At 42.3% G+C, this 16,476-nt stretch overlaps 1 pseudogene; it reads left to right on the top strand.

Annotated features, from left to right (window-relative positions):
• Positions 1–1,588: 1,588 nt before the first annotated feature.
• LOC142446084 (tudor domain-containing protein 7-like) lies at positions 1,589–8,449 on the top strand (annotated as a pseudogene).
• Positions 8,450–16,476: the final 8,027 nt, after the last annotated feature.

The raw sequence follows: 16,476 nt of genomic DNA, 5'->3' as shown, positions 1-16,476 counted from the left end.
CTGACTGGCTTATCTCCTCCCTGAGACCCTTTATTCCAGTGGCCTACAAATGGGCTTTGGGTCTCCACTCCACACTCCCCCACTCATTCACTATGATATGATTTTTTGTTCTGATGATGCCTGATACCTGATCCCTTCGACAACTAGTGACCACATAGGCTGGTGTGCTTCTTCCATGTGGACTTTGTTGCTTCTGAGCTAGATAGCCACTTGTTTACCTTCAAGCCTTTAAGACCCCAGACGCTATATCTTTTGATAGCCAGGCACCATCAGCTTTCTTCGCCACATTTGCTTATGCACCCATTTGTCTTCAGCGATCATATCATGGAGGTGAGCACACAATGAAATTATTTTTGTCCTTTGATGCCTGATAACTGATTCCTTCAGTGCCTCGTGATCACACAGGCTGGTGTGCTTCTTCCATGTGGGCTTGTTGCTTCTGAGCTAGATGGCTTCTTGTTTACCTTCAAGCCTTTAAGACTGCAGATGCTATATCTTTTGATAGCCAGGCACCATAAGCTTTCTTCACAACATTTGCTTATTCACCCACTTTGTCTTCAGCGGTTGTGTCGGAAAGGTGAGCATCATAGATTGCCAATTTAATAGAAGACAGTATTCTTGCATTGAGGGAGTACTTGAGTGGAGGCCTCATGTCCTTCTGCTACTTTAATACTAAACTTATAAATATATGCACATAGATCTATTTCCCCATCCTCTTATATTACAAGGGCAATGTAACCAAGAAGAATTACTAAACCCCAAATGAAGACTGAGCATGATAGTGGTACAAGAGGAAAGTCAAAGGAAATAGAGGAAAGCGCTAGGAGGCAAAGGGCATTTATAGAGGTCTAAAAAAATGCATGTACATATGCAAATATATTTATATACAGAAGACTGTTCTTGATGCTAACCTTCCAGCAGCCACAGACAAAAGTCTCTGTGATGCTGGGCAAGCCCATGGTGACTAAGTTATCAATTGTATGCTCGAACAGGAATATTTGCAGATAGAAAACATGGTGAGAAGCAAGTTTGAAGACCACTGAGATAGTTAAGATTTATTGTGCCAACCTGGCCGATAAGCACATTTGGGATTAACTGATGGGCGGAGAGATAAATGGCTCTGTGAGCCTTGCTTTTCTTGTTCCCAGGTCTCTTGCTCTCTGATGGTGGAACCAGGGTGAAACTGCCTTAGCCAGTTCTCTGCACAGCTTGACTTCCTGTGAGACATCCCTGCGAGAAGCCACTTAGACTTACCCTGATGCAGCCCTGGGTGCTAGAGCAGCCGTGTGGAGACCCCTGCCAGCATGTCAACATCTCAGTTGGCATCATTGTGTGTGTTTTGTGAGATTGAGGAGACTTTGTAGATCAATGTCTGGGTAGACTAGAGAAACAAATCCATAGAAACTCATATATATATGATCAATGTCGGACATATGGGCTAATGTTGGACTTATGGGCTTAGACAGCACTGGGCTGGGATGCTTTCTGAATGGACACTTTATATAAAACTCTCTTATATATATGAGTTTCTGTGGATTTGTTTCTCTAGTCTGCCCAGACTAACACAACTACACTGCTGAAAGTGACGATGTCTTCCTGGGAGATGTGCCGTCGGCAGGTTACAAATGCAGACATGTGGAAGCATCAGAAGGATGTGTTTCTGAATGCCAGATCCAATGTGGTGGGTTCACCCAACAGCAAAATTGGCAGCTCCCGGGGCTGGGCTCCACTGGGGAGAGTTTGAGGAAGACCCTCACCAATGTCATCAGAAAGTCGGTGGTGGACCAACCATACCTCCTCCCTGTCTAAGTGTTGAAGCCAGGGGAGCACATGCATGTGTCCATGCCTGTGGCCTGCCACCCCGGCTTCTTTGTCATCCAGCCGTGGCTGGAGAGACATAAGCTGGAAGTTCTTTTTTATCGGGGGCTCTTATAGCTCTTATCACAATCCATACACACATCCATATGTTCCCATCATCATTTTCAAAACATTTTCTTTCTGAAGTTCTGATGGGGGAGATGATTCTCTACTACAGTGTGTCTGAAGAGCGCCAAATGGCCTTGGTAAAAGACCAAGTGTGTGCTGGGAACGTGGAAAATCAGTGGCATAGGGGACTTCTGAAAGGCATCCTGACCAATGGCCTGGGATCCATCAACAAGCTAGACTAAGGCAAGCACCACATAAAAAAAGTGGAAATGTTCCAAAAGCTGCCCTTCCAACTGATCCCAGCTCAGCCCACCAGTGTTAGGCAATGGAGGCTTTCATGGCATTCCCAGTCATGTGGAGTAGGAAACTCTGGTGACCCTGGTGCAGTCAGGTATTGAAAACGCTAACCCTTGGGACCGGAGAGTAGTGGTCTATTTAGCGGCCACTTTGCTGCCAGGCACTGGTATCTGGATTCATGACTTGATGTCAGTGTGCTTGGTAGAGCTTGCCTTTCCTTTCTTTCTTTTAAATCATTTAATTGGGGGCTCATACAACTCTCATCCCAATCCATACATCCATCGTGTCAAGCACATTTGTGCATTTGTTGCCATCATCATTCTCAAAGCATTTTCTTTCCACTTGAGTCCTTGGTATCAGCTCCTCATTTTACCCCCTGCCCCCCACCCGCCCTCTTTCCTACCCTCCCTCCTTCATGAAACCTTGATAATTTATAGGGTTTTTTTTCATGTCTTACACTGATCGATGTCTCCCTTCACCCACTTTTCTGATGTCCATCCCCCGGGAGGGGGTTATATGTAGATCATTGTTATCTATTCCCCTTATCTCCCCCCTACCTTCCCCTCCCCCTCCTGGTATGGCTACCCTCAATATTGGTCCTGAGGAGTTTATCTGTCCTGGATTTCCTGTGTTTCCAATCCCTATCTGTACCAGTGTACATCCTTGGGTCTAGCCAGATTTGTAAGGTAGAATTAGGATCATGATAGTGGCAGTGAGAAAGCATTAAAGAACTAGAGGAAAGTTATATGTTTCATTGGTGCTATACCGCACCCTCACTGGCTCATCTCATTCCCACTGTCCTTCTGTAAGGGATGTCCCGTTGCCTACAGATGGGCTTTGGGTCTCCACTCCACACTCCACCTCATTCACAATGAGATGCTTTTTTGTTATGGGTCTTTGATGCCTGATGCCTGATCCTATCAACACCTCATGATCACACAGGCTGGGGTGCTTCTCCATGTGGGCTTTGTTGGTTCTGAGCTAGATGGCCGCTTGTTTATCTTCAAGCCTTTAAGACCCCAGACACTATATCTTTTGATAGCTGGGCACCATCAACCTTTTCCACCATATTATCTATGCACCTGCTTTGTCTTCAGCTATTGTGTCGGGAAGGTGATCATCACAGAATGCCAGGTTAATTGAACAAAGTACTCTTACATTGATGGGATACTTGAGTAGAGGTCTACTGTCCATCTGCTACCTTAATACTACACCTATAAATAGATATATTTCCCCATCATCATATATAAATATATTTACATATGTATATACCTGTATATAACCCTCTACACATGCTGTTTGCCTCCTAGTTCTTTCCTCTATTTCCTTTTACTTTCCTCTTGTCCCACTATCATGTTCAGCCTTCATTTGGGTTTCAGTAATTTCTCTCAGTTACATTGCCTTTGATCTAACCCTACAAGGCCTCCTACCCCTCCTCACGACTGATTTTAGATCACTTGTTGTTCCCTTGTCCCTGGGTTTGTTAAATCCACTTCCTTTCCCCCACCTCCCATGTCCCCCCAGAACTGGTGGTCCCACTGTTTTCTCCTCCAGATTATTATTTATCTATTGGTAGAGCATTTCAAAAGTTAATTAATCTCTGCTTCTGACAGACCTTGACAATGGATTAAAAAATTTATTTCATTTTGTTGTTTTAGGAATCACAAAATATAGTAGGGTTAAAAAATATATATATATCTCATTTCTGCTACATGGTTTTGACTCCTGTGGGGGACTGAAAAGAATATGCTTATGTTCAATGACAGAGTTTAACTAGTTTTGCTTGAACAGTGAATGTTTCAAAAATGCCTCTTGAATTATTACTGTAATATTAGAATGAAATATTTTATCAATGGGGAAAATGGTTCATTATTGTTGAATCTACCTTGAGAAGGCAGTTCTTTCTCAGTCCTATTTTGAGTGCCTTCTGATCTGAGGGGCTCATCTTCTGGCCATCATCTTGACTGCTTGTCCTGAGGTTTTTAGTATCTGAACACCTGAAAGCTGCTGTAAGGTTTCTAATTGCTATTTTCAATCCCTTCTCATACATGTGAAAGTTGGACAGTGGATGCATTTGGATTATGGTGATGGTGGAGAATGTACTTGCAAAAGAACAAAGAAATCTGTCTTGAAAGTAGTACAGCTTAGATGCAAGGATGGAGAGACTTGGTCTCAAACACTTTGGACATGTTGTCCAGAGAGACCAGTCCCTGGAGAAGGACATCATGTTTGGTAAAGTAATGGGGCAGCAAAAAATAGGAAGACCTTTGAGAACATGGATTGACACAGTGACTGCATCCGTGCGCCCAAACACGAGAACAATGGTGAGGATGGCGCAGGACAGGGCAATGTTTCATTCTGCCGTACACTGACTCGCTATGAGTAGGAATTGACCGGATGACACCCAACACCAAGTCCTAAGAATTTCACGGACTATTTCTATTTTGTAGTCTGTTCTTAGTCTGGGAGCTCTGCTGAAACGTGTTGACTTAGGGTGACTTTCCTAGCACATGAAATACCAGTGATACAGCTTCCAGCATCCAAGTAACACACAAGCCACCGCAGTATGACAAACTGACCGACACGTGGTGGTTATAGGAGAAGACATCACCGTTTTCTCACATTGAGCAGGTGGTGGGTTCAAACCACACCATCAGGGTTAGCAGCTCAATGTGTGCGGTAGTTATGTAATCTGGTGTCAATTTGCAAATTAAGAGTGTAAGGGTGGAGTCTAGGCTGTTAATAGGGATCTGGCCAATGAGATCTCTGTGTGGACATGGCCTTCCCCTGAGGATTCTGGGAATTGTTGAATTTTCCTCCTTGGAGGTAAGAGACTTGCTACTCACACCCTGGGAGACATAGCAGCTAACAAGAAACATGGACCCACCCTGATGCAGCCCTGGGTGCTGGAGAGGCCATGCAGAGACCCGCACCAGCACTGAAATTTTGTCAATGCCACTGGATCCAAAGACTTTCTACCCACTGGCCTGTGATCTTCTATATTCGGCATCATTGTATGTGTTTCATGAGTCTGAAGAGGACTCAGATTGGTATTGGACATATGAGCTAACATCGGACTTATGGACTTGATCTGGACTGGGCTGGGATCTTTTCTCAATGTTCAATTGCTCTTGTATGTAAATCTCTTTCTTCTACACATATGTGTCCATGGATTGTTTCTCAGACTAACACAATGTGGAACCCATTATGCTCCTAGAGCTCTTTATAGTCTTAAGGACACATGTGGTAAAATTATCATCAAAGACTTGGTAACTCTATCTTTTGTTATAGAGATTAAGTCTGGATCTAACAAACTACCATACCAGCAAACCTATTTTCTTAGACTGGAGGAAACAAAGAAAGCAGGAAAGAAAATCAGGCTGTGTGCTACTTGGAATTCTACATGCAGGAAATAGTTCTAAGGAGCTACATCTATTGTCTTCCAAGAAAAGAAAAAACATCCTGAACAAGTTTGAGGACCAGCTGGAAGCAGGGCTTTCTTGCTTTCAAAGAGTGTAACCAGAGCCTCCTATATTTCAATGTCAGAATTTTTACATACTTTGTTTTAGAAATGTGGGGCTACTGTTCAGTTTGGCCAAGAAAATGGAATTACTATCCAAAGCTGAGGGGGTGTTTTCCAAAGCCCAGATATCAGGAGAATGGAGCCTGCTTGGGACAAGGGGATGGGTTAGAAACTCAGATGGATTAGGTCAATGAGTGGTTCAAAGCCCAGGAAGCAAAGTTACTCTCCTGGTGGTCCTGGAAAGTAGAGCTGAAATCCAGGTCCAAGGTAACCTTCATTAGAGTTCAGAAAGGTTAACATCCAGAGAGACTATAGGGCAGAGCTATTGCCTAAATTAGCCCAACGAACAGAGGATTATTTTCAGGCCCTGAGAAGTAATTTAATTTGTTCTGCTGAGTTTTGACCTTGCTTGATATGTTTGCCTTCTTTCCTATTTGTAATGGAAATATCCACTTTGTGCATGCATGTTACACCATGATACCTTAGAAGAAGACGCTAACTTGTAGTCCAGATTTCACAGGTTTACAGATGAAGAGGAATTTTGCCCCTGGATGGAAAATGCCTAAAATCTTAATCATATTTGATTTAGAGGATTCAGAATATGAGATTCAGGACCTGGAATTGGTTTAAGACATTTGGAATGAATCGATGAGGTGAACATGTTTTGCATGTGTAAAGGACATGTATTTTGAGGGGCTGGATGGTGGAATGCTATGGACTAAATTGTGCCTCCCCAAATTATGGATTATAAATCCTAATCCCTATAATTTGAAATTCCATTTATGAATGGATTTTCTTTGCTATACTCATGAGATAACATAGTGTAGGGTTTCTATTAAATTATTCTCCTTGGGGATATGAAAACTACTAACCAAGCAAGTAAGCAAGCAGAGCTGAGGGAGGAAAGATACCAGGGCACATGCAGCTTTTCCAAAAGCAGAAATTCCAAAGAAACAAAGATTTGCCAGACAAAGAGTTGACAGAGAAAAAAGCCTTCCCCGGAACCTTGGGTTTGGAAACTCAGCTTTCTAAACTGTGATTAAAAAAATTTATATTTGTTAAAGGAACCCATTGGCGATATTTCAGTTATAGAAGCACCAGAGAACTAAGGTATTCTCAGAGGGGTTCAGAGAGGCTAGACTAACGGTTAGCTTGCCTGACAACAGAACGTCAGAGGAAAGTTGAGTCTGTTGTTGGCTAAGTCTATGGTCAAAAGAGTAAATAAGTCAAATAAGAATGAAGAGAATTTAGATAAGATTCAGATAAATGAAGACATTTGTTGGTTAAAGAAATAATAATGAAAAGGGGAGAAAAAGAACTTGAAGCCAAGATCATATGTAGGTTGGCATAATTTTTAAAATTTCAAGCTTAATACAATATATTCTTCTCATTCATATTTGTGAGATCTTGTAGAAAGGTGTAAGATTTCATCTTCTTTTGACTCCTAAACCCAGTAGAGACTTGTGGGGTTTGGGCTTGTTACAGTTTTTGTCTCTAAGGGCTCCGAATCAAAGTTTCTTGAGTTTCCACAGAGGCCAGGGAGATGATGATGTCTATTTTTTCTGTAAGAAAGGATCTAAATTTTGAGGCAATATTTTCATTTTGCTGAAAAATTCCTAGTCAACTTGTGCACTTTCCTGAAACAAACAAACAAAAATCAAACTATTCTCTAGGAGATCTATACCACAGTGAAAGAATTCACACTTTGATCCTTGTGTTTTTTTGGTGATACCACACATAAAGAAGGATCCCTGGTGGCATGGGAGTTATGTTTGGGCAGCTAATCAAAAGGCCAGCGACTCCATGGGAGAAAGATGAAGGTGTCTCCTTCCATGAAGATTTAGACTCAATGAAACCCATGGGAGCAGTTCTATCTGCCCTAGAAGGTTGCTATTAGTCAGAATCAATTCAATGGCAGTAAGTGAGTTTTACACCCAAAAAGGGTTATGAAAAAAAAAATTAGGATTCTCTGGCAGTTTTCCAAAACCGTTTATAGAGGGCTTAGGTTTACGGCCTGGTAGTATATTTCCATAAAGATTACAGCTAAGAAAATCCTATTTATGGGTTCAATTTTTAATGCACGGAGTTGCCATGAGTTGGAATAGACTCAGCAGTCATCAGTTCTTTTGTTGTTGTTATTGTTGTCTTTTTAGGCTTGCCACGATCTCATGTTGTTGGCCAGTTGGGTGGCTTATTTAGTAGCAGAGAGTCTTGTATGGTGAGGAGCATGACTTTAGTTCCTCAAATAAACACAGAACAACTTTGAGATGACACAGATGTTCCGGAGCTCCCGACAGTGTTTTTGGTGTGGGATTTATTATTCTCCTGGGAAATCTGAGCTGACAGCTCAGCTGGTTGTCGAGATGAGTGGTTTTCTGTGTCAGATGGCCAGTATTAGCTATAGGTCACCCTCAATGTCATGAGGACTATGTGGACCAAAATGACACATCTTACTAATCAGTGGTTTAAAGAGCTTGCTCACGAAGCCAGAGGGGGAAGGGTATTTTGTTGCCCTTTATAACAGCGTGATTATATACAAGCGTATGTTCCTTCTTTGAATGTAATGAGTAAAAAATACAGAGAGCAGTAAAAACAAACCAAAAATATAAACAAACAAACAAAAAGCAATGAACTATACAAGAGAAACCCAAAAGGGGGTTACCTCTAATTTTTCCCCCTTTTTAGCCATATCCAGTTGGATAGTAAGTCTCACCTAGTGTGTCTTTAAAATGAATCTTGACTCTTTGAATTCCTATTGCTCACACCGCACTTCAAATCCCATCTTGTCTCGACTAAACTGTTAGAATCGGTTTCAGCTTGCCATTGGACTCCATTATTATTATGACTATTATTTTGCCTCCCAATAAATCCTTTAGCATTTCACAGGCTATGTTCTTTAAGGATGTATTTTAACACATTGCTTATCTTTTTAAGCATTTATTACTGTGACCAGTATATATATAAACCAATTTCTGATGCAGTTATTTAATATCTCACTAGAGGAAAAATTAAAAAACAAAAGGCAAAAACTGCTATCAATTGGACTGTGAAATAACTACTTCTTATCACTTAGACTTTTAATTTTTCAACCTCTTAGAGTGGTGTTTTATATTTTTTTGCTAGATTTCCACTATATGCTCCTTCTCATGCATTAAGAAGGGAATTATAATCTGCAGATATAGACAACAATGTCTTCAAAATTCAGAAACTAAATAACAACTGTGTTTGACCAGTCTTCTGACTCATGGAGAGCCCACCCTGTATCAGAGATTGCTCCATAAGCTATTTAATGCCTGGTTTCTCATAAGCATATCTCAGGCCTTTCTTTTGAGGCACCTCTGGGTAGACTCAAGGATCCAAACTTTCAGCTCCCAGCCAAGCTCATTAGCCTATCATAAGACAGGAGTTTTCATAATCTAACTCATGACAATGGTTTTAATTTGATTTCTTGCCACTTATTAATGTGTCAATGTGTCTGCATTTTTATGATGGTTCTAGTTCCTCTGCTTTTATACCCTTTTATCTTCCTCAAATCCCACAGTTAATGTCTTTTTCTTTCCCCTCTGATCCTCTCCACCCGGATGGGATGAGGTCTTCCTCATGGGCCTTTGCAGCATGGCTTTCATACCGGTGGTACTGGGCTGGGACTCAGTGTCCTGGAGTGAGTTCACAGGGGCCTCCCTTCTCTTGATGCCCGAAGCAAAGGAGATGCTTCATAGTCTACTGGGCTAGAAACAAATTCTAAGAAACCCCTTCAGGAGTGAAATCATAAAACACAGACAAAGTCTTATGCTGTACTATTTATTGCCACCATCATCAACCACACAAGGCCTTTTATCTGTCTTTAAAGTGCTAATAACTAATGTAAAGCATGGCCTTGTAACTGAGATCACAGTGTTCGTGGTATCTGGGGTTTTGCCTGTTCGTTTTTCTGGGCAGAAAGTGTGCTGAGAGACTAGGAGGTATGCTCAATTTCCTAGAAGAAGGGTCACTATCAGAGAGGTCCTTGAGCTGCCTCATTCTTGTATTTATTGGGAAGAGGCTGTAACAATAGGTGAGGAACAGGACTTCGCATGTCACTGGAATCAATCATTTGTGTACAGTTAGTCCCTCCAGTCCTTATTCCTCTCAGGTTTGTAAGGAGCTATTATTTTGGCTTTCTACAAAAAGGCCTATTTCAAGGATTGATTCCTCTACCTGTTTAGCAATTTTTATGATTTTCATGAAGCTGTTTAAGGTTCCATCGGGTCAGTTCTGACCCACAGCACTCCTGGACACAACAGAAGGAAACCATTGTTCTTCTGCTTGAGCCGGTTGTTGCAACCACTGTGTCAATCTGTCTTGTTGAGGACCTTCCTCTTTTCTGCTGCCCTCTACTTTATCAAGCATGATATCCTTCTCCAGGAACTGGTCTCTCCTGAAAGCAAGTCTCACCATTCTTTCAGCTAAGGAGAAGTCTGGCCCTACTTCTTCAAGACTTCTAAAAGTACTTTTAATATTCTTCTCCACCATCACAATTCTACAATATTCATTCTCATGAGTAATGCTCTTTAATGAACAGAAATATTTCCATAACCACTCACCTTTCCACTCTCTTTATAATTATAAATATATGTATATCGTTTGTAATCCTTATCTTTATTTTAACTCTTGAAATAATGCTTTTTCCTTTCTCTGATATTTAGAGATACACGAACTAATGTTCTACAACTAAAATTAAACACGGGTAGCATTTGACTAAAGCCATTGTTAAGGCAGTATAAGATTTTGTTTTTAGAAGTATCTTATACCATTTTCCAATGGATCAAGTTAAAAATATACATGCTCTGAATTTGACCACAGTTTCTTTTGGTATAAAGAATTATCTGAGGTGTTCCTTTGCAGTTTTTACTCATTTGTTAATTATTCATAATGATAATTATTGTCTTTTCTAGATATAGTTTAATTCTCAGTAGCACTGGCAATATGTTCTGAGTACATTTTGCAGGAATAAAGGCATAAATGCATGAACTTTGTTCAGTCATAAGAGTTTTTTTCTACGTAATGTATAAGACTAACACGGTGACATTTCATGCTATTCCGTTGGCTTTATGGTAGTCAAGCTTTAAAATACTGGGTCTTAAATTTTGAGCCTTAACTGGCATATTTCAGGATATGTTACAAAAGATACAGGAATCGAAGTAATATTAGCTAGCCAATTATAGTTTCATACTCGGCACGTTTGCTTTTTACATCAAGTGCTAAGAGGTTAACATATGTGTTAAGTCTTTCAGTTGAGATACATATATTATGCATGCTCATATTATTATCAAACAATTAATTATATGGAAGAGTTTTTTCACAATAATATTTACATTTATTAGAGACACAGAAACATGCTCCGAATAAATATTAAGTCTGATCTGTACAGCTAGTGTGATAAAAACCATACTGGATCATCTACTCTAAGTATCTCAAGAACACGTAGTGATGTAGGCAAGTTTAGAACACGGTGTCTGAAGCTTCAGTTCGCTTGTTTCCGTGCTATGTCATGCTGAACAGCCTAGGAAGCATCTGGAAAATGGCCATCACAACTGAATGATCTCTCCGCCGTGGTCTGATGACCAGGTGCTGCAGTGGGGCTCTGGACCCATTGGAAACTGAGGACCTGGAAGAGGCCTTCTCCCACCCTTGACCACAGGGCACGCTGCCACAATCCCGATGTATGGAAGGCACCAAGTGGATATCCACCCTCCATAAAATGACAACAGAGAGCTGTCTCCTGGCAGTTAAAAGATGCCTGTCTCTAAAGATGCCTATCTCTAAGAGTGTCCATCCTTCTTTGTCTCTTATTCTTACGGAGCAATTCTCACCTCTCCTCTCTTGCATGCTTGCTACTCCCTTTGAAGTATTCCCCGACAGGGCTCAGTGTATGCAAGATTAGTACATTGCCCACTTTATTGTGTGTGACTTGCTGGCCTCAATACTATAAAACCCTGCTGTTGCATAAATTCTAGACTCTTCTCTTGAGAATAGAGTCCAGTCCCCTGTGCCCACTATTTCCTTTATTTTCCATAATTGCACCTGACCCTCCACAGGACCCCATTTGACTGTGTGGCTGAAACTCAATGGTCCCAATCTGATTAGTCACAGGTGACAATCATCACTCAGTTGTATTCTGGGAAGACCAGAAATCACTTCTTTGGGAAAACACAGTAGTCTAACAACTGTTCAAAGGAGCTCTGTTGGCATAGGGCTAACACGTTGGGTTGTTTGCTTCAAGGTCTGTAGCTTGAGACTCTCAGCTGCTCTCTGGGAGAAAGACAGGACCTTCTACTCCAGGACAGAGTAGCCAACTCAGAAACTCACAGGGAAGTCCTGCCCTGCCCGATATGAGTGAGCATCCTCCGATGGTGATGAGTGAGTGTGTGAACAATTGTTAAAGCACGATGCTTTGAAAACTTCTTTGATTGATTTCTCATTTAGATAATCTTAGCTAGGTTGCTAGCTGAAGTGGCATATTAAAAGTGCCTGTTCTGGCATATGGAACCCCTCCCATCCCCCATGTATGTATGGATGGCCCTTAGCCAATCTTTAAACCTTGAACGGAACTCACTCTGGAGGCTCAGTTTTCAGCCAAACAATAGGAGACCTACAAGGTTAACATGACGGTGGTGGTGGAAACACCTCAGAACAATTAACCAGGGGCAATCAAAGGACAGCCTGTGCCGGGGAGAAAGCGAAAAGGCAGAGAGGGACAGGATAGAAAGATGAATGAAAAACACGAAAAGTGGGAAGAGAGCTTCCCACTGGGGGGATTGCAATCAAAGTCAAAGCAAAATGTGCACCAACTATTGAATGGAAAGACAATTTGCTTTGTAAATGTTAGATTTCTCGGGTGGGAAATACCTCGGTCCTTGGCTTTGCACAAGAAAGAATTCACGCTGAAGCCTCGTTTGGGATCAAAGTGGGTTTTTATAAAGGATAGAAGTTGTTTCAGGCTTTATAGTCACTGAACACAAGCACCCTCGTGGCACTGACTACCCACACGTGGTGGCCTGAAGTGGGAGAGGGAGAGGGAGAGGGAGAGGGAGAGGGAGAGGGAGAGGGGGAGGGAGAGGGAGAGGGAGAGGGAGAGCGAGAGGGAGAGCGAGAGGGAGAGCGAGAGGGAGAGCGAGAGCGAGAGCGAGAGCGAAAGACCAGCATGGCTGAGCAGAAGGCTGAGAAGCAGCTGGTAAAAGAGGGAGGTGACCTCCAGGTTCAGGCCTTTGGGGGCCTTCTGCTGGGAGGCATGCCTGACGGTACTGGTTGAGTCCATTTTCTGAATTAAGCCCACCTGGCCTTGTTTGGGCCCACCCAGGTGTACCGCCTTCAAGGGTCTGAATTTGGAGCATGCTCAGTAGACACACCTAGTCCCTGCTCTCGCTACCTAACATAAACGTTCACACAAATCACATGAAAGGTTAAACAATAAATAACTGCTTTCCTCCTACCTTAATGATGGTGTGAATTCCTTGAGAGGGTGTAATTTTTTTGTCTCTGTAGTCTCCCAAGGACTTTATCCAGGTCCTTGCATGTGGCACAGATAGGTGAATACTGGTTGAATTAAATTAGTGGAAAGCTCTTTCCCGCTGCCCTTTCCAGCTTCTTTCCCATTTTCCCCCCCCAGTTTCTTTTTTAACTATTTCTTCTTCAACTCCTCAGACCTCTTTTTAAATAATCAGCAATTTTGCCATCACCATGCCACCAATAACCCCAAGAGTTAGTTTTTTATGACTTTCCCTGCAGTTTCATAGGGTCAGTACGTGCCATGTGGGCAATTTATGAGAAAATGTCAGTTAGCCCTTAGAAAGCCCAGCTTTTTAGAGTTAAATAAAGGAAACCTATTAATGTTAATGATAGAAATCACAGTCAATTTTCATTTGATTATTTCATTCTATTAATACTTAAACTGTCCTACTGGCCAAGCCTGCTATATCTGCTCTCCTTCTACAAATTCAGAGATCCAGTGACACAAATGTATAAACCATTTTTGTTTAGCTAGTGGAAAGCCTGGCATAGACATTGTTCCATATGCTTAGTACTGACTGATGGTGATGTAAGATGCTGGCTATGTGCTCTTTCACCTCCTAGACAGGTCTAGAGACAGATGCCATGCGGAAATCTCCTAAGAATGAAGCAGGGATTTGCATCTGCACAAACTCATGCTCAAGATTCAAAAGTCACGGGGTTTAAGGCATGCTTGTTTGATAGTTTATAAGAAATAAAAAATTTGGACCATACTGTCAGTATTTATTATCTACCAAAAGACCCTCTCATCCCCCAAATCTAGCCATGAGAACCCTGTAAATTACATCCTATATGGTCACAGTGTTTTATACTCTATATATCACATTGTTGTTTACTTTCTTCTTTGATCTTCACTAAAATCAAATGCATAGAGGGGTTATTCTCACACAAAGAGCATATAGATATGAGGTGTCTGTGTTTTATTAAAAATCCCCAAGGAATTTTTAACTACTTGATGTAATAGAGTCACTTTGAGATATCTCTGTGAGTTTCAGAAAGTTCATGGATAAAATCCATTATCTTTGATTCCATTTACCCCCCAAATTTTGAAGCACATGTGTGTGTGTATGTATATATATGCATGTATATGTATGTGTGTGCATATATAGATGGCATGGCATTTGTGATTTAGTGGTAGCTTGCTTACTTTCCATGCGGGACACTTGGGCTAGAATCCTGGCCATTGTACCTCATACACAGCCATTACCTGACTATCAACGATGCTTCCTTGTGACTATGACACTAAATAAGTTTCGATGGAGCTTCTAGCTAGGAAGACATGCCTGGTGTTCTACTCCTGAATGTCAGCCAGTGATAACCTGTTGGACGACAATGGTCCTATCCCATTGTTTATTCAATCAACATGAGTCCAGCTGGGGTCAACTTGAAAATAGCTGACAACACACACACACACACACACACACACACGACTTTCCATATCTTGAACAAGTTTTTAATCACCTATTTTTTTTTTTGGTTTTATTTTTTTTATCTTTTTATTGGGGCTCATAAGGCTCTTATCACAATCTGTACATACATCAATTGAGCAAAGCACCCTTATACATTCGTTGCACTCGTCACTCTCATAATTCACCTTCCACTTGGGTTCCTGGAATCAGCTCGGTTTCCCTTTTTTTCCCCCCATCCCCCTCCCTCCCCGATCCCACCCCTGGTCCCTTGATAGTTTATAAATAATTATTATATCTTATCTTACACTCCCCGGCGTCTCCCCTCACCCGCCTCCCCCTTGCCCATCTCCCAGAGAGGAGGTTACACATAGATCTCCGAGATCGGTTCTCCCTTTCTACATGCCCTTCCCTCCTGGTGTCACCACTCCCACCGCTGGTGTTGAGGGGTTCGTCTGTCCTAGATTCCCTGTGCCTCCAGATCCCCACTGCACCACTGTACATCCTCTGGTATAACCAGGTCCGCAGGCAAGGTAGAATTGGGGTCATGATGATTGGGAGGGGAGGAAGCGTTCAGGAACTAGAGGAAGGTTTTGAGTTTCATTTTTGCTACACTGAACCCTGTGTGGTCCATCTCCTCCTTGCTACCCCTCTGGAAGGGGTGTCCAGCTGTCTACAGGTGGGCATTGGGTCCCCATCATGCACTCCCCCTCTTTCACGGTGATGTGATTCTCACCACCACCCCACCTTTGATGTTGGAGACCTGGTCTCCTCTGTCCTTCATGGTCATCTATGTTGGTGTGCTGCTTCCGTATGGGCTCGGCTGCTTCTGGGCTAGATGGCCGCTTGTTTGCTTTCAAGCCTTTAAGTCCCCAGACGCTATATCTCTCAGTAGCCGGGCACCATCCGCCTTCTTCACCACACTTGCTTATGCACACTTTCGTCTTCAGCAATTATGTGAGGAAGGTGATCACACAATGATTGTTTTTGTTCCTTTGTATCTGCTACATGGTCCCTTCAACACCTTGTATTCGCTTAGGCCGTGTGCTTCTTCTCTGTGGGCTTTGTTGCTTCTGAGCTAGATGGCCGCTTATTTGCCTTCAAGCCTTTAAGACCCCAGACGCTATATCTTTTTTTGATAGCCGGGCACCATCAGCTTTCTTCACCACATTTGCTTACACACACGGCTGCCTTCAGTGATCATGTCGGGAAGATGGGTGTCCTGCAATGGCTGCTTAGCAGGGCGAGGTGCTATTGTATTGGGGGATTATGCATGAGGAGGCCCAATGTCCATCTGCTACCCTACTACTGAACCTGTAAATATATGCATATAAATCTATTGCCCCCATAATCATAAATATATTTACATATGTACATGTCTGTATTTAGGCTTCTCTGTATGCACTTTGCCTCCTACTCCTTTCCTCTATTTCCTTTCGCTTTCCTCCCGACCCATTACCATGTTTAGCCTTCATTCTGGATCCAGTAGTTCCTCTCAGTTACCTTGCTCTTGGTCACTCCCTTCCAGTCCTCCCCTCCCCTCCCTCCTATGGTTTTGAACCACTCGCTGTTCCCTTGTCCCTGTGTTGGGCGACACCTCCTCCCTTCCCCTACCTCCCACGCTCTCATGTCCCTCCAGGACCGTTGGTCCTGTTGTTTTCTTCTCTCATTATTTGTCCAGACTATCTTGTCAAGGTGGACCTGCTGACATAGTAATATGTGCATACAAATGGATATGACTTTGACTGCGCCCAAGTGGCCCATAAGAACATGGCT

Source organism: Tenrec ecaudatus, chromosome 4 (assembly GCF_050624435.1).
Source record: "Tenrec ecaudatus isolate mTenEca1 chromosome 4, mTenEca1.hap1, whole genome shotgun sequence".
Classification (NCBI taxonomy): domain Eukaryota; kingdom Metazoa; phylum Chordata; class Mammalia; order Afrosoricida; family Tenrecidae; genus Tenrec; species Tenrec ecaudatus.
Note: the sequence above shows the minus strand (reverse complement) of the source record. Positions and strands in the feature narration are given on the sequence as shown.